Source organism: Oncorhynchus keta, unplaced genomic scaffold (genome assembly GCF_023373465.1).
Source record: "Oncorhynchus keta strain PuntledgeMale-10-30-2019 unplaced genomic scaffold, Oket_V2 Un_contig_5137_pilon_pilon, whole genome shotgun sequence".
Lineage (NCBI taxonomy): Eukaryota > Metazoa > Chordata > Actinopteri > Salmoniformes > Salmonidae > Oncorhynchus > Oncorhynchus keta.
The window spans coordinates 13,878-32,398 of NW_026288136.1; the positions used below are offsets into that span (position 1 = coordinate 13,878).

At 44.7% G+C, this 18,521-nt stretch overlaps 1 long non-coding RNA gene across 27 annotated transcripts; it reads left to right on the forward strand.

Moving 5' to 3' along the window:
* Positions 1–1,267: 1,267 nt before the first annotated feature.
* Positions 1,268–3,595, forward strand: LOC127925119 (uncharacterized). 27 transcript variants are annotated; one of them, XR_008119783.1, is made up of 3 exons: positions 1,268–1,328; positions 2,571–2,632; positions 3,557–3,595. It is a non-coding gene; the product is annotated as an uncharacterized LOC127925119 (long non-coding RNA). The 27 variants fall into 27 exon arrangements; XR_008119782.1 differs by having other exon boundaries at positions 3,519–3,557; XR_008119781.1 differs by lacking the exon at positions 3,557–3,595 and adding an exon at positions 3,481–3,519.
* Positions 3,596–18,521: the final 14,926 nt, after the last annotated feature.

Consider the following 18,521-nt stretch of genomic DNA (forward strand, 5'->3'; position numbering starts at 1 on the left):
TATCAAGCTACTGTGAGCTTAGAATAACAGGAATGTTAGACAAATAGTGACTCCAGGCCCCCAGTGAGACTGTAACTGTAATATGTGGATGTCCTTCTAGGCCCACAGTCAGACTGTAACTGTAATATGTGGATGTCCTTCTAGGCCCCCAGTCAGACTGTAACTGTAATATGTGGATGTCCTTCTAGGCCCCCAGTCAGACTGTAACTGTAATATGTGGATGTCCTTCTAGGCCCACAGTCAGACTGTAACTATAATATGTGGATGTCCTTCTAGGCCCCTAGTCAGACTGTAATATGTGGATGTCCTTCTAGGCCCCCAGTCAGACTGTAACTGTAATATGTGGATGTCCTTCTAGGCCCACAGTCAGACTGTAACTATAATATGTGGATGTCCTTCTAGGCCCCCAGTCAGACTGTAACTGTAATATGTGGATGTCCTTCTAGGCCCCTAGTCAGACTGTAACTGTAATATGTGTATGTCCTTCTAGGCCCCCAGTCAGACTGTAACTGTAATATGTGGATGTCCTTCTAGGCCCCCAGTCAGACTGTAACTGTAATATGTGTAGGTCCTTCTAGGCCCCCAGTCAGACTGTAACTGTAATATGTGGATGTCCTTCTAGGCCCCCAGTCAGACTGTAACTGTAATATGTGGATGTCCTTCTAGGCCCCCAGTCAGACTGTAACTGTAATATGTGGATGTCCTTCTAGGCCCCCAGTCAGACTGTAACTGTAATATGTGGATGTCCTTCTAGGCCCCCAGTCAGACTGTAACTGTAATATGTGGATGTCCTTCTAGGCCCCCAGTCAGACTGTAACTGTAATATGTGGATGTCCTTCTAGGCCCCCAGTCAGACTGTAACTGTAATATGTGGATGTCCTTCTAGGCCCCCAGTCAGACTGTAATATGTGGATGTCCTTCTAGGCCCCCAGTCAGACTGTAATATGTGTATGTCCTTCTAGGCCCCCAGTCAGACTGTAATATGTGTATGTCCTTCTAGGCCCCCAGTCAGACTGTAATATGTGGATGTCCTTCTAGGCCCCCAGTCAGACTGTAACTGTAATATGTGGATGTCCTTCTAGGCCCCCAGTCAGACTGTAATATGTGTATGTCCTTCTAGGCCCCCAGTCAGACTGTAACTGTAATATGTGTATGTCCTTCTAGGCCCCCAGTCAGACTGTAATATGTGTATGTCCTTCTAGGCCCCCAGTCAGACTGTAACTGTAATATGTGGATGTCCTTCTAGGCCCCCAGTCAGACTGTAATATGTGGATGTCCTTCTAGGCCCCCAGTCAGACTGTAACTGTAATATGTGGATGTCCTTCTAGGTCCCCAGTCAGACTGTAATATGTGGATGTCCTTCTAGGCCCCCAGTCAGACTGTAATATGTGGATGTCCTTCTAGGCCCCCAGACAGACTGTAACTGTAATATGTGGATGTCCTTCTAGGCCCCCAGTCAGACTGTAACTGTAATATGTGGATGTCCTTCTAGGTCCCCAGTCAGACTGTAATATGTGGATGTCCTTCTAGGCCCCCAGTCAGACTGTAATATGTGGATGTCCTTCTAGGCCCCCAGACAGACTGTAACTGTAATATGTGGATGTCCTTCTAGGTCCCCAGTCAGACTGTAATATGTGGATGTCCTTCTAGGTCCCCAGTCAGACTGTAATATGTGGATGTCCTTCTAGGCCCCCAGACAGACTGTAACTGTAATATGTGGATGTCCTTCTAGGTCCCCAGTCAGACTGTAATATGTGGATGTCCTTCTAGGCCCCCAGTCAGACTGTAATATGTGGATGTCCTTCTAGGCCCCCAGTCAGACTGTAATATGTGGATGTCCTTCTAGGCCCCCAGACAGACTGTAACTGTAATATGTGGATGTCCTTCTAGGCCCCCAGTCAGACTGTAACTGTAATATGTGGATGTCCTTCTAGGCCCCCAGACAGACTGTAATATGTGGATGTCCTTCTAGGTCCCCAGTCAGACTGTAATATGTGGATGTCCTTCTAGGCCCCCAGTCAGACTGTAACTGTAATATGTGGATGTCCTTCTAGGCCCCCAGTCAGACTGTAACTGTAATATGTGGATGTCCTTCTAGGCCCCCAGTCAGACTGTAATATGTGGATGTCCTTCTAGGCCCCCAGTCAGACTGTAGCTGTAATATGTGGATGTCCTTCTAGGCCCCCAGACAGACTGTAACTGTAATATGTGGATGTCCTTCTAGGCCCCCAGACAGACTGTAACTGTAATATGTGGATGTCCTTCTAGGCCCCCAGTCAGACTGTAACTGTAATATGTGGATGTCCTTCTAGGTCCCCAGTCAGACTGTAACTGTAATATGTGGATGTCCTTCTAGGTCCCCAGTCAGACTGTAACTGTAATATGTGGATGTCCTTCTAGGCCCCCAGACAGACTGTAATATGTGGATGTCCTTCTAGGCCCACAGTCAGACTGTAGCTGTAATATGTGGATGTCCTTCTAGGTCCCCAGTCAGACTGTAACTGTAATATGTGGATGTCCTTCTAGGTCCCCAGTCAGACTGTAACTGTAATATGTGGATGTCCTTCTAGGTCCCCAGTCAGACTGTAACTGTAATATGTGGATGTCCTTCTAGGCCCCCAGTCAGACTGTAGTATGTGGATGTCCTTCTAGGCCCCCAGACAGACTGTAATATGTGGATGTCCTTCTAGGCCCACAGTCAGACTGTAGTATGTGGATGTCCTTCTAGGCCCCCAGACAGACTGTAACTGTAATATGTGGATGTCCTTCTAGGCCCACAGTCAGACTGTAGTATGTGGATGTCCTTCTAGGTCCCCAGACAGACTGTAACTGTAATATGTGGATGTCCTTCTAGGCCCCCAGACAGACTGTAATATGTGGATGTCCTTCTAGGCCCCCAGTCAGACTGTAACTGTAATATGTGGATGTCCTTCTAGGTCCCCAGACAGACTGTAATATGTGGATGTCCTTCTAGGTCCCCAGACAGACTGTAATATGTGGATGTCCTTCTAGGCCCCTAGTCAGACTGTAATATGTGGATGTCCTTCTAGGCCCCCAGACAGACTGTAATATGTGGATGTCCTTCTAGGCCCCTAGTCAGACTGTAATATGTGGATGTCCTTCTAGGCCCACAGTCAGACTGTAATATGTGGATGTCCTTCTAGGTCCCCAGACAGACTGTAATATGTGGATGTCCTTCTAGGCCCCTAGTCAGACTGTAATATGTGGATGTCCTTCTAGGTCCCCAGACAGACTGTAATATGTGGATGTCCTTCTAGGTCCCCAGACAGACTGTAATATGTGGATGTCCTTCTAGGCCCCTAGTCAGACTGTAATATGTGGATGTCCTTCTAGGCCCACAGTCAGACTGTAATATGTGGATGTCCTTCTAGGTCCCCAGACAGACTGTAATATGTGGATGTCCTTCTAGGTCCCCAGACAGACTGTAATATGTGGATGTCCTTCTAGGCCCACAGTCAGACTGTAATATGTGGATGTCCTTCTAGGTCCCCAGACAGACTGTAATATGTGGATGTCCTTCTAGGTCCCCAGACAGACTGTAATATGTGGATGTCCTTCTAGGTCCCCAGACAGACTGTAATATGTGGATGTCCTTCTAGGCCCCCAGTCAGACTGTAGTATGTGGATGTCCTTCTAGGCCCCCAGACAGACTGTAATATGTGGATGTCCTTCTAGGCCCACAGTCAGACTGTAGTATGTGGATGTCCTTCTAGGCCCCCAGACAGACTGTAATATGTGGATGTCCTTCTAGGCCCACAGTCAGACTGTAATATGTGGATGTCCTTCTAGGCCCACAGTCAGACTGTAATATGTGGATGTCCTTCTAGGCCCCCAGTCAGACTGTAACTGTAATATGTGGATGTCCTTCTAGGCCCCTAGTCAGACTGTAACTGTAATATGTGGATGTCCTTCTAGGCCCCCAGTCAGACTGTAGTATGTGGATGTCCTTCTAGGCCCCCAGTCAGACTGTAACTGTAATATGTGGATGTCCTTCTAGGCCCCTAGTCAGACTGTAACTGTAATATGTGGATGTCCTTCTAGGCCCCCAGTCAGACTGTAACTGTAATATGTGGATGTCCTTCTAGGCCCCCAGTCAGACTGTAATATGTGGATGTCCTTCTAGGCCCCCAGTCAGACTGTAACTGTAATATGTGGATGTCCTTCTAGGCCCCCAGTCAGACTGTAATATGTGGATGTCCTTCTAGGTCCCCAGTCAGACTGTAATATGTGGATGTCCTTCTAGGTCCCCAGTCAGACTGTAATATGTGGATGTCCTTCTAGGCCCCCAGACAGACTGTAACTGTAATATGTGGATGTCCTTCTAGGCCCCCAGACAGACTGTAACTGTAATATGTGGATGTCCTTCTAGGTCCCCAGTCAGACTGTAATATGTGGATGTCCTTCTAGGCCCCCAGTCAGACTGTAACTGTAATATGTGGATGTCCTTCTAGGCCCCTAGTCAGACTGTAACTGTAATATGTGGATGTCCTTCTAGGCCCCCAGTCAGACTGTAGTATGTGGATGTCCTTCTAGGCCCCCAGTCAGACTGTAACTGTAATATGTGGATGTCCTTCTAGGCCCCCAGTCAGACTGTAACTGTAATATGTGGATGTCCTTCTAGGCCCCTAGTCAGACTGTAACTGTAATATGTGGATGTCCTTCTAGGCCCCCAGTCAGACTGTAGTATGTGGATGTCCTTCTAGGCCCCCAGTCAGACTGTAACTGTAATATGTGGATGTCCTTCTAGGCCCCTAGTCAGACTGTAACTGTAATATGTGGATGTCCTTCTAGGCCCCCAGTCAGACTGTAACTGTAATATGTGGATGTCCTTCTAGGCCCCCAGTCAGACTGTAATATGTGGATGTCCTTCTAGGCCCCCAGTCAGACTGTAACTGTAATATGTGGATGTCCTTCTAGGCCCCCAGTCAGACTGTAATATGTGGATGTCCTTCTAGGTCCCCAGTCAGACTGTAATATGTGGATGTCCTTCTAGGTCCCCAGTCAGACTGTAATATGTGGATGTCCTTCTAGGCCCCCAGACAGACTGTAACTGTAATATGTGGATGTCCTTCTAGGCCCCCAGACAGACTGTAACTGTAATATGTGGATGTCCTTCTAGGTCCCCAGTCAGACTGTAATATGTGGATGTCCTTCTAGGCCCCCAGTCAGACTGTAACTGTAATATGTGGATGTCCTTCTAGGCCCCTAGTCAGACTGTAACTGTAATATGTGGATGTCCTTCTAGGCCCCCAGTCAGACTGTAACTGTAATATGTGGATGTCCTTCTAGGCCCCTAGTCAGACTGTAACTGTAATATGTGGATGTCCTTCTAGGCCCCCAGTCAGACTGTAGTATGTGGATGTCCTTCTAGGCCCCCAGTCAGACTGTAATATGTGGATGTCCTTCTAGGCCCCCAGTCAGACTGTAGTATGTGGATGTCCTTCTAGGCCCCCAGTCAGACTGTAATATGTGGATGTCCTTCTAGGCCCACAGTCAGACTGTAGCTGTAATATGTGGATGTCCTTCTAGGCCCCCAGTCAGACTGTAGCTGTAATATGTGGATGTCCTTCTAGGCCCCCAGACAGACTGTAACTGTAATATGTGGATGTCCTTCTAGGCCCCCAGACAGACTGTAACTGTAATATGTGGATGTCCTTCTAGGTCCCCAGTCAGACTGTAACTGTAATATGTGTATGTTCTTCTAGGTCCCCAGTCAGACTGTAACTGTAATATGTGGATGTCCTTCTAGGCCCCCAGTCAGACTGTAGCTGTAATATGTGGATGTCCTTCTAGGTCCCCAGACAGACTGTAATATGTGGATGTCCTTCTAGGCCCACAGTCAGACTGTAGCTGTAATATGTGGATGTCCTTCTAGGCCCCTAGTCAGACTGTAACTGTAATATGTGGATGTCCTTCTAGGCCCCTAGTCAGACTGTAACTGTAATATGTGGATGTCCTTCTAGGCCCCCAGACAGACTGTAACTGTAATATGTGGATGTCCTTCTAGGCCCCCAGACAGACTGTAGCTGTAATATGTGGATGTCCTTCTAGGCCCCCAGTCAGACTGTAACTGTAATATGTGGATGTCCTTCTAGGTCCCCAGTCAGACTGTAATATGTGTATGTCCTTCTAGGTCCCCAGTCAGACTGTAATATGTGGATGTCCTTCTAGGCCCCCAGTCAGACTGTAACTGTAATATGTGGATGTCCTTCTAGGCCCCCAGACAGACTGTAACTGTAATATGTGGATGTCCTTCTAGGTCCCCAGTCAGACTGTAGCTGTAATATGTGGATGTCCTTCTAGGCCCCCAGTCAGACTGTAATATGTGGATGTCCTTCTAGGCCCCCAGACAGACTGTAACTGTAATATGTGGATGTCCTTCTAGGTCCCCAGTCAGACTGTAATATGTGGATGTCCTTCTAGGTCCCCAGTCAGACTGTAATATGTGGATGTCCTTCTAGGCCCCCAGTCAGACTGTAATATGTGGATGTCCTTCTAGGCCCCCAGACAGACTGTAACTGTAATATGTGGATGTCCTTCTAGGTCCCCAGTCAGACTGTAATATGTGGATGTCCTTCTAGGCCCCCAGTCAGACTGTAACTGTAATATGTGGATGTCCTTCTAGGCCCCCAGTCAGACTGTAATATGTGGATGTCCTTCTAGGCCCCCAGACAGACTGTAACTGTAATATGTGGATGTCCTTCTAGGCCCCCAGACAGACTGTAACTGTAATATGTGGATGTCCTTCTAGGTCCCCAGTCAGACTGTAATATGTGGATGTCCTTCTAGGCCCCCAGTCAGACTGTAACTGTAATATGTGGATGTCCTTCTAGGCCCCTAGTCAGACTGTAACTGTAATATGTGGATGTCCTTCTAGGCCCCCAGTCAGACTGTAATATGTGGATGTCCTTCTAGGCCCCCAGTCAGACTGTAACTGTAATATGTGGATGTCCTTCTAGGCCCCCAGTCAGACTGTAACTGTAATATGTGGATATCCTTCTAGGCCCCCAGTCAGACTGTAATATGTGGATGTCCTTCTAGGCCCCCAGTCAGACTGTAACTGTAATATGTGGATGTCCTTCTAGGCCCCCAGTCAGACTGTAACTGTAATATGTGGATGTCCTTCTAGGCCCCCAGTCAGACTGTAATATGTGGATGTCCTTCTAGGCCCCCAGACAGACTGTAACTGTAATATGTGGATGTCCTTCTAGGTCCCCAGTCAGACTGTAATATGTGGATGTCCTTCTAGGCCCCCAGTCAGACTGTAACTGTAATATGTGGATGTCCTTCTAGGCCCCTAGTCAGACTGTAACTGTAATATGTGGATGTCCTTCTAGGCCCCCAGTCAGACTGTAATATGTGGATGTCCTTCTAGGCCCCCAGTCAGACTGTAACTGTAATATGTGGATGTCCTTCTAGGTCCCCAGACAGACTGTAATATGTGGATGTCCTTCTAGGCCCCCAGACAGACTGTAACTGTAATATGTGGATGTCCTTCTAGGTCCCCAGTCAGACTGTAATATGTGGATGTCCTTCTAGGTCCCCAGTCAGACTGTAACTGTAATATGTGGATGTCCTTCTAGGTCCCCAGTCAGACTGTAATATGTGGATGTCCTTCTAGGCCCCCAGACAGACTGTAACTGTAATATGTGGATGTCCTTCTAGGCCCCCAGTCAGACTGTAACTGTAATATGTGGATGTCCTTCTAGGCCCCCAGTCAGACTGTAATATGTGGATGTCCTTCTAGGCCCCCAGACAGACTGTAACTGTAATATGTGGATGTCCTTCTAGGCCCCTAGTCAGACTGTAACTGTAATATGTGGATGTCCTTCTAGGCCCCCAGTCAGACTGTAACTGTAATATGTGGATGTCCTTCTAGGCCCCCAGTCAGACTGTAACTGTAATATGTGGATGTCCTTCTAGGCCCCCAGTCAGACTGTAACTGTAATATGTGGATGTCCTTCTAGGCCCCCAGTCAGACTGTAATATGTGTATGTCCTTCTAGGCCCCCAGTCAGACTGTAACTGTAATATGTGGATGTCCTTCTAGGCCCCCAGTCAGACTGTAACTGTAATATGTGGATGTCCTTCTAGGCCGCCAGTCAGACTGTAATATGTGTATGTCCTTCTAGGTCCCCAGACAGACTGTAACTGTAATATGTGGATGTCCTTCTAGGCCCCCAGTCAGACTGTAACTGTAATATGTGGATGTCCTTCTAGGCCCCCAGTCAGACTGTAACTGTAATATGTGGATGTCCTTCTAGGCCCCCAGTCAGACTGTAATATGTGGATGTCCTTCTAGGCCCCCAGTCAGACTGTAATATGTGGATGTCCTTCTAGGCCCCCAGTCAGACTGTAATATGTGGATGTCCTTCTAGGTCCCCAGTCAGACTGTAATATGTGGATGTCCTTCTAGGCCCCCAGTCAGACTGTAACTGTAATATGTGGATGTCCTTCTAGGCCCCCAGTCAGACTGTAACTGTAATATGTGGATGTCCTTCTAGGCCCCCAGTCAGACTGTAACTGTAATATGTGGATGTCCTTCTAGGCCCCCAGTCAGACTGTAGCTGTAATATGTGGATGTCCTTCTAGGCCCCCAGTCAGACTGTAGCTGTAATATGTGATCATGAAGAATTTGTTTATATTTGTATCTAAATGAGATTGACTTTGAGACTTTTGAATTCCTTGCTGAAAGATACCAACACTAGGCATTTAGAGCCAAACGGACAATAACAACAATAAGCCCTCGATTCCCTTACAATTTGGTTGTGTCCCCATAGGGCCCTGGTCAAAAGTAGTGCACTACCCATAGGGCCCTGGTCAAAAGTAGTTCACTACCCATAGGGTCCTGGTCAAAAGTAGCGCACTACCCATAGGGCCTTGGTCAAAAGTAGTGCACTACCCATAGGGCCTTGGTCAAAGGTAGTGCATTATTGAGATTAGGGTGTCATTTGGGAGAGAGAGAGAGACAGAGAGAGAGAGAGAGAGAGAGAGAGAGAGAGAGAGAGAGAGAGAGAGAGAGAGAGAGAGAGAGACAGAGAGACAGAGAGACAGAGAGAGAGAGAGAGACAGAGAGAGAGAGAGAGAGAGAGAGAGAGAGAGAGAGAGAGAGAGAGAGAGAGAGAGAGAGAGAGAGAGAGAGAGAGAGAGAGAGAGAGAGAGAGAGAGAGAGAGAGAGAGAGAGAGGGGAAAGAAACAAAAAACGCAGCCAGACAGCTAGTTAGGCAAACTGCAGGCAGAAACGTGACACCACATCCCTGACTCTGTCTGCAAACCAAATTGCACCCTATTCCCTTTATAACTGCACTACTTATACAGGGAAGTAGCACCCCATATAGGGAAAAGTTGCCAATTGATACCCAGTCTCTCTCTCACTGCCCTGATCCCAAAAGACATCGGCTGCACAACAACAAGCGATGATTTCTATTAGACAATGAAGCTTGCCTGAATCCATAAACAGTGAAGCCAATTACGCACCACAGCACAGCAGAGCAGAGCAGAGCGTACCGGCGCCTCACAAGAGAGAGAGAACGAGGGAGGGAGGGATGGAGGGAGGGGGAAATGGAGGTAGAGAGAGACAGCAAGGCATTGTCGGGGCAATTAAACCCACACAGGAACCATGTTATCCTCCTCCCTGTTAGCATAGCACTCAAACATGCTGCCTCTTTGTCCTTTATGACTCACAGCATAGAAATATTATACAAATATTATTACAACGAATGGCAGAAAGAAAGATGAAGGGAGAGAGAGAGGAGAGAGAGAGAAAGGGAGAGAGAGAGAAAGGAGAGAGAGAGAAAGGAGAGAGAGAGAAAGAGAGAAAGGGAGAGGAGCAAGCGATGAAAATGGAGACAGAAAGAAGTGACAGAGAAAGAGACAGAGGAGAAAGAAGGAGAGAGAAAGAGTGAGCGAAATAGAGAGAGAAGAGACAGAAAGAGACAGAGGTGAGAGAAAGAGAGAAATGGGAGACAGAAGGAGAACGGAGAGAAAGAGGGAGAGAGAAAGAGAACGAGAGAAGAGACAGAGAAAGAGAAAGGTGAAAGAGAGAAATGGGAGACAGAAGGAGAACGGAGAGAAAGAAGGAGAGAGAAAGAGAGAGCGAAATAGAGAGAGAGAAGAGACAGAAAGAGACAGAGGTGAGAGAAAGAGAGAAATGGGAGACAGAAGGAGAACGGCGAGAAAGAGAGAGAGAGAAAGAGAATGAAAGATAACTAATAATAAGCCCATCCCTGTTAGCCTTAGCTGCAGCACCATGGAGAGAGGACAGATATAGGATACAGGAAGTGTGTTGATCAGGAATTGGGATGCATCTCAAATGCCACCCGATTCCCTATATCAGTGGTTCCCAACCCCGGTCCTCCAGTAACCCCAACAGTACAGTTTTATTGTAACTGTGGACAAACACACCTGATTCAACTTGTCAACTAATCATCAGGCCCTCTGAGTTGAATCAGGTTTGTTTGTCCGGGGCTGCAACACAAATGTGTGCCGTTGGGAACCACTGACCTATATAGTGTACTACTGTACATTTGACCAAGGCCCATAGGGCTCTGGTTGAAAGTAGGGCACTATATATTGAACAGGGTGGCATTTGGGATGCAGATCTAGTGTAACAGTAATCTTCTATTGGTGCTGATAGAGGATGGAGCCTTGGCATTGGTAGCCTGACAGGAAGTTAGGTTTACACATGCACACACACGTACACACGTGCACACACACACACACACACACACACACACACACACACACACACACACACACACACACACACACACACACACACACACACACACACACACTGATAAAAATGTTAGTGCACTGTCCACAGGCCAGGCCATGTTCGCTAGTCTAGTGGTTATAATCAGATGCTAAACCCTCAGATATCGTATCTTATGAAAAGGGGTTTGGAGAGAAATCTGTGAGTCAGAACTGCAAAGCTTCAGGGTTTAGGAGTGCAGCACAGTGGCTGCATCCCACAATGCCACCCTATTCCCTATAAAGAGCACTACTTTTGACTAGAGCCCTATGGGGCATGGTGAAAAGTAGCGCACTATAAAGGGAATAGGGTACCATTGGGCATGCTGCCAGTGGCTATCCTTGTGTAACAGGGTAAGGCCACCAGGGATGGATGAATCTACCAAACGTCTGCTTTCATCAAAGCTTTGTAAGTCCTTTTTGGAAAATCAAAGAAGAGAAGGAGTTGTTCAGCACAGCTGAAGAATCGTTCCCAGTGAGTCGATGACTGACATTTTGGGATATCTGTTGTTGTATAAAGAATGGTTTATATTTCTCCCTGTTGTTATTGTGTTTTTATAGTGAGAGCTTGGGCCAGTAAGATTACCAAATGTATTCATTACACCTGCCAAAAACCTGAAACGTGAACTTGAAACTTAAACCATCCATCTATATGCATGTTAGGCATCCAGAGGGGATGTACTGTGGATGCTGTTAAACATATGCTAGGAGTAGATGTCCATGTTGTTAGACACATGCTAGGAGTAGATGTCCATGTTGTTAGACACATGCTAGGAGTAGATGTCCATGTTGTTAGACACATGCTAGGAGTAGATGTCCATGTTGTTAAACACATGCTAGGAGTAGATGTCCATGTTGTTAAACACATGCTAGGAGTAGATGTCCATGTTGTTAGACACATGCTAGGAGTAGATGTCCATGTTGTTAAACATATGCTAGGAGTAGATGTCCATGTTGTTAAACACATGCTAGGAGTAGATGTCCATGTTGTTAGACACATGCTAGGAGTAGATGTCCATGTTGTTAGACACATGCTAGGAGTATATGTCCATGTTGTTAGACACATGCTAGGAGTAGATGTCCATGTTGTTAGACACATGCTAGGAGTAGATGTCCATGTTGTTAGACACATGCTAGGAGTAGATGTCCATGTTGTTAGACACATGCTAGGAGTAGATGTCCATGTTGTTAAACACATGCTAGGAGTAGATGTCCATGTTGTTAGACACATGCTAGGAGTAGATGTCCATGTTGTTAGACACATGCTAGGAGTAGATGTCCATGTTGTTAGACACATGCTAGGAGTAGATGTCCATGTTGTTAGACACATGCTAGGAGTAGATGTCCATGTTGTTAGACACATGCTAGGAGTAGATGTCCATGTTGTTAGACACATGCTAGGAGTAGATGTCCATGTTGTTAGACACATGCTAGGAGTAGATGTCCATGTTGTTAGACACATGCTAGGAGTAGATGTCCATGTTGTTAGACACATGCTAGGAGTAGATGTCCATGTTGTTAGACACATGCTAGGAGTAGATGTCCATGTTGTTAGACACATGCTAGGAGTAGATGTCCATGTTGTTAGACATATTCTAAGAGTAGATGTCCATGTTGTTAGACGTATTCTAAGAGTAGATGTCCATGTTGTTAGACACATGCTAGGAGTAGATGTCCATGTTGTTAGACACATGCATAGATGTCCATGTTGTTACGTATTCTAAGAGTAGATGTCCATGTTGTTCGTATTCTAAGAGTAGATGTCCATGTTGTTAGACACATGCTAGTTGTCCATGTTGTTAGATAAGAGTAGATGTCCATGTTGTTAGACGTATTCTAAGAGTAGATGTCCATGTTGTTAGACGTATTCTAAGAGTAGATGTCCATGTTGTTAGACACATGCTAGGAGTAGTTGTCCATGTTGTTAGACGTATTCTAAGAGTAGTTGTCCATGTTGTTAGACGTATTCTAAGAGTAGATGTCCATGTTGTTAGACGTATTCTAAGAGTAGTTGTCCATGTTGTTAGACACATGCTAGGAGTAGATGTCCATGTTGTTAGACACATGCTAGGAGTAGATGTCCATGTTGTTAAACACATGCTAGGAGTAGATGTCCATGTTGTTAGACACATGCTAGGAGTAGATGTCCATGTTGTTAGACACATGCTAGGAGTAGATGTCCATGTTGTTAGACACATGCTAGGAGTAGATGTCCATGTTGTTAGACACATGCTAGGAGTAGATGTCCATGTTGTTAAACACATGCTAGGAGTAGATGTCCATGTTGTTAAACACATGCTAGGAGTAGATGTCCATGTTGTTAGACACATGCTAGGAGTAGATGTCCATGTTGTTAGACACATGCTAGGAGTAGATGTCCATGTTGTTAGACACATGCTAGGAGTAGATGTCCATGTTGTTAGACACATGCTAGGAGTAGATGTCCATGTTGTTAGACACATGCTAGGAGTAGATGTCCATGTTGTTAGACACATGCTAGGAGTAGATGTCCATGTTGTTAGACACATGCTAGGAGTAGATGTCCATGTTGTTAGACACATGCTAGGAGTAGATGTCCATGTTGTTAGACACATGCTAGGAGTAGATGTCCATGTTGTTAGACACATGCTAGGAGTAGATGTCCATGTTGTTAGACACATGCTAGGAGTAGATGTCCATGTTGTTAGACGTATTCTAAGAGTAGATGTCCATGTTGTTAGACGTATTCTAAGAGTAGATGTCCATGTTGTTAGACACATGCTAGGAGTAGATGTCCATGTTGTTAGACACATGCTAGGAGTAGATGTCCATGTTGTTAGACGTATTCTAAGAGTAGATGTCCATGTTGTTAGACGTATTCTAAGAGTAGATGTCCATGTTGTTAGACACATGCTAGGAGTAGTTGTCCATGTTGTTAGACGTATTCTAAGAGTAGATGTCCATGTTGTTAGACGTATTCTAAGAGTAGATGTCCATGTTGTTAGACGTATTCTAAGAGTAGATGTCCATGTTGTTAGACACATGCTAGGAGTAGTTGTCCATGTTGTTAGACGTATTCTAAGAGTAGTTGTCCATGTTGTTAGACGTATTCTAAGAGTAGATGTCCATGTTGTTGTATTCTTAGTTGTCCATGTTGTTAGACACATGCTAGGAGTAGATGTCCATGTTGTTAGACACATGCTAGGAGTAGATGTCCATGTTGTTAAACACATGCTAGGAGTAGACACACATGCTAGGAGTAGATGTCCATGTTGTTAGACACATGCTAGGAGTAGATGTCCATGTTGTTAGACACATGCTATGGAGTAGATGTCCATGTTGTTAGACACATGCTAGGAGTAGATGTCCATGTTGTTAAACACATGCTAGGAGTAGATGTCCATGTTGTTAGACACATGCTAGGAGTAGATGTCCATGTTGTTAGACACATGCTAGGAGTAGATGTCCATGTTGTTAGACACATGCTAGGAGTAGATGTCCATGTTGTTAAACACATGCTAGGAGTAGATGTCCATGTTGTTAGACACATGCTAGGAGTAGATGTCCATGTTGTTAGACACATGCTAGGAGTAGATGTCCATGTTGTTAGACACATGCTAGGAGTAGATGTCCATGTTGTTAACACACATGCTAGGAGTAGATGTCCATGTTGTTAGACACATGCTAGGAGTAGATGTCCATGTTGTTAGACACATGCTAGGAGTAGATGTCCATGTTGTTAGACACATGCTAGGAGTAGATGTCCATGTTGTTAGACACATGCTAGGAGTAGATGTCCATGTTGTTAGACACATGCTATGTCCATGTTGTTAGACACATGCTAGAGATGTCCATGTTGTTAGACACATGCTAGGAGTAGATGTCCATGTTGTTAGACACAAGAGTAGATGTCCATGTTGTTAGACGTATTCTAAGAGTAGATGTCCATGTTGTTAGACGTATTCTAAGAGTAGTTGTCCATGTTGTTAGACACATGCTAGGAGTAGATGTCCATGTTGTTAGACGTATTCTAAGAGTAGTTGTCCATGTTGTTAGACGTATTCTAAGAGTAGTTGTCCATGTTGTTAGATGTATTCTAAGAGTAAACGTCAATGTTGTTAGCCGTATTCTAAGAGTAGATGTTCATGTTGTTAGATGTATTCTAAGAGTAAACGTCTATGTTGTTAGCCGTATTCTAAGAGTAGTTGTCCATGTTGTTAGACATATTCTAAGAGTAGTTGTCCATGTTGTTAGATGTATTCTAAGAGTAGATGTCCATGTTGTTAGATGTATTCTAAGAGTAGATGTTCATGTTGTTAGCCATATTCTAAGAGTAGATGTTCATGTTGTTAGACGTATTCTAAGAGTAGATGTTCATGTTGTTAGACGTATTCTAAGAGTAGATGTTCATGTTGTTAGACGTATTCTAAGAGTAGATGTTCATGTTGTTAGATGTATTCTAAGAGTAAACGTCTATGTTGTTAGACACATGCTAGGAGTAGATGTCCAGGTACCCTAGTGGTTAAGAGGTTTGGGACTATAACCAAAAGGCTGCTGGTTTGAATCCCAGAGCTGTCGATGTGCCCTTGGACAAGGCACTTAATTGCTCCTGTAAATCGTGTCTGCTCAGAGTAGATGACCATGTTGTTAGATGTATTCTGAATGGATGTAATGTAATGCTGGGTGAAAATTCCATGAACTGTAAGAGTACTTTTCATGCTGTGTAGTGTGTTTCTGGACATAATATAGGAACAGGCTGACAAAGGATCTGATTAAAAGTGACAAGCCTTCAAATTAACTTAGCATTACTTCTGGGCCTGAGGCTCCACACTTCCCATTGCCTTGGAATAGGATGTCCGAGCTGTGATACTAGCCACTAGCTAACAACAAGGCAGACAGAGCTGTGATTCTAGCCACTAGCTATCAACAAGGTACTCTGGGCTGTGATGCTAGCCACTAGCAAACAACAACGCAGACAGAGCTGTGATGCTAGCCACGTGCTAACAACAAGGCAGATAGAGCTGTGATGCTAGCCACTAGCTAACAACAAGGCAGATAGAGCTGTGATGCTAGCCACTAGCTAACAACAAGGCAGACAGAGCTGTGATGCTAGCCACTAGCTAACAACAAGGCATACAGAGCTGTGATGCTAGCCACTAGCTAACAACAAGGCAGATAGAGCTGTGATGCTAGCCACTAGCTAACAACAAGGCAGATAGAGCTGTGATGCTAGCCACTAGCTAACAACAAGGCATACAGAGCTGTGATGCTAGCCACTAGCTAACAACAAGACACACAGAGCTGTGATGCTAGCCACTAGCTATGAAAAAGTACAAATAAATAAAATAACATGGGGGGTATGTTTTCCAATGGAAGGGACCACATGGTTACCAAAGATGGAAGGAACTACATGGTTACTAATGATGGAAGGGACCACATGGTTACCAATGATGGAAGGGACTACATGGTTACCAATGATCGAAGGGACCACATAGTTACCAATGATGGAAGGGACTACATGGTTACCAATGATGGAAGGGACCACATGGTTACCAATGATGGAAGGGACTACATGGTTACCAATGATGGAAGGGACTACATGGTTACCAATGATGGAAGGGACTACATGGTTACCAATGATGGAAGGGACCACATGGTTACCAATGATGGAAGGGACTACATGGTTACCAATGATGGAAGGGACTACATGGTTACCAATGATGGAAGGGACTACATGGTTACCAATGATGGAAGGGACTACATGGTTACCAATGATCGAAGGGACTACATGGTTACCAATGATGGAAGAGACTACATGGTTACCAATGATGGAAGGGACCACATGGTTACTAATGATGGAAGGGACTACATGGTTACCAATGATGGAAGGGACTACATGGTTACCAATGATGGAAGGGACCACATGGTTACCAATGATGGAAGGGACTACATGGTTACCAATGATGGAAGGGACCACATGGTTACCAATGATGGAAGGGACTACATGGTTACCAATGATGGAAGGGACTACATGGTTACCAATGATGGAAGGGACTACATGGTTACCAATGATGGAAGGGACTACATGGTTACCAATGATGGAAGAGACTACATGGTTACCAATGATGGAAGGGACTACATGGTTACCAATGATGGAAGGGACTACATGGTTACCAATGATGGAAGGGACTACATGGTTACCAATGATGGAAGGGACTACATGGTTACCAATGATGGAAGGGACTACATGGTTACCAATGATGGAAGGGACTACATGGTTACCAATGATGGAAGGGACTACATGGTTACCAATGATCGAAGGGACTACATGGTTACCAATGATGGAAGAGACTACATGGTTACCAATGATGGAAGGGACTACATGGTTACCAATGATGGAAGGGACTACATGGTTACCAATGATGGAAGGGACTACATGGTTACCAATGATGGAAGGGACTACATGGTTACCAATGATCGAAGGGACTACATGGTTACCAATGATGGAAGGGACTACATGGTTACCAATGATGGAAGAGACTACATGGTTACCAATGATCGAAGGGACTACAATGATGGATGAGACTGGTGTAATGAATGGAGTAAAAGACACTATTGATGAATAAAATAGGCCTAATGTAGGGACCTCTGGGTTACCTGGGACATCACATCGACCACCCCTTGTGTAGACATTTAGAAAAAGTCACACTTAAAAGCATTCTGAACTTAAAAGCATGATTAATAATGATTAATAATGTAATTATCTGACGATGAACAAGCAGAAGATAAAATACATATCAAACTAGATTTAAATTAAACATTATCCATATGTGAATATTGTGTGCAAAGCGCTCATCAAGGCAAAGGGTGGCTACTTTGAAGAATCTAAAATCTAAATATATTTTGATTTGTTGAATACATTTTGGGTTACTAAATGATTCCATATGTGTTATTTCATCATTTTGATGTCTTCATCGTATTATTATGTAGAAAATAGTATAAATATAGAAAAACCCTTGAATGAGTAGGTGTGTCCAAACCTTTGACTGGTACTGTATATAAAACAATATTTAAATAATACATTTCAGAATCCATATATTGGGAATGATAAATACTTCTACCATGCTCTTTCTGACCTGAACCAGGCTACACCTCTTCACTGAAATGGCTGCTGTGTTTGCTCTGGGTTCCCATGGATATGCCTGTCAAATTGTCTGTAGAGTGATAGGCAAATGTGTCATTCTGTGACTCTGCCAACACACTGAGAATGACATCTGTGTGGGCTGCTTACGCAGTCAATGACAACCCTCTATGTGCCAAACTCGTCTTTTAGATAAACCACTTGTTTGTATTACAGGACTCAAGAACAACTATGATAAGCCTGATCAGTTGGTTATTTGTAAACAGCAAGTGGGAGTTCAGCAAGTTCGTATCTTAAATAGTCAGTTACATTTTCATTTAGCCATTCATCTTCTTCAGATGTATCTGTCACGTCCTGAACTTAGAGATCCTTTTTATGTCTCTATTTTGGTTTGGTCAGGGCGTGAGTTGGGGGTGGGCATTCTATGTTTTGTGTTTCTATGATTTTTGATTTCTATATTTTGGCCGGGTAGGGTTCTCAATAAGGGACAGCTGTCTATCGTTGTCTCTGATTGGGAACCATACTTAGGTAGCCCTTTTCCCACATGTGTTTGTGGGAAGTTGACTTTGTTTAGGGCACATTGCCTTTGAGCGTCACGGTTTGTTTTTGTGGTGTTATTTGTTTTGTTC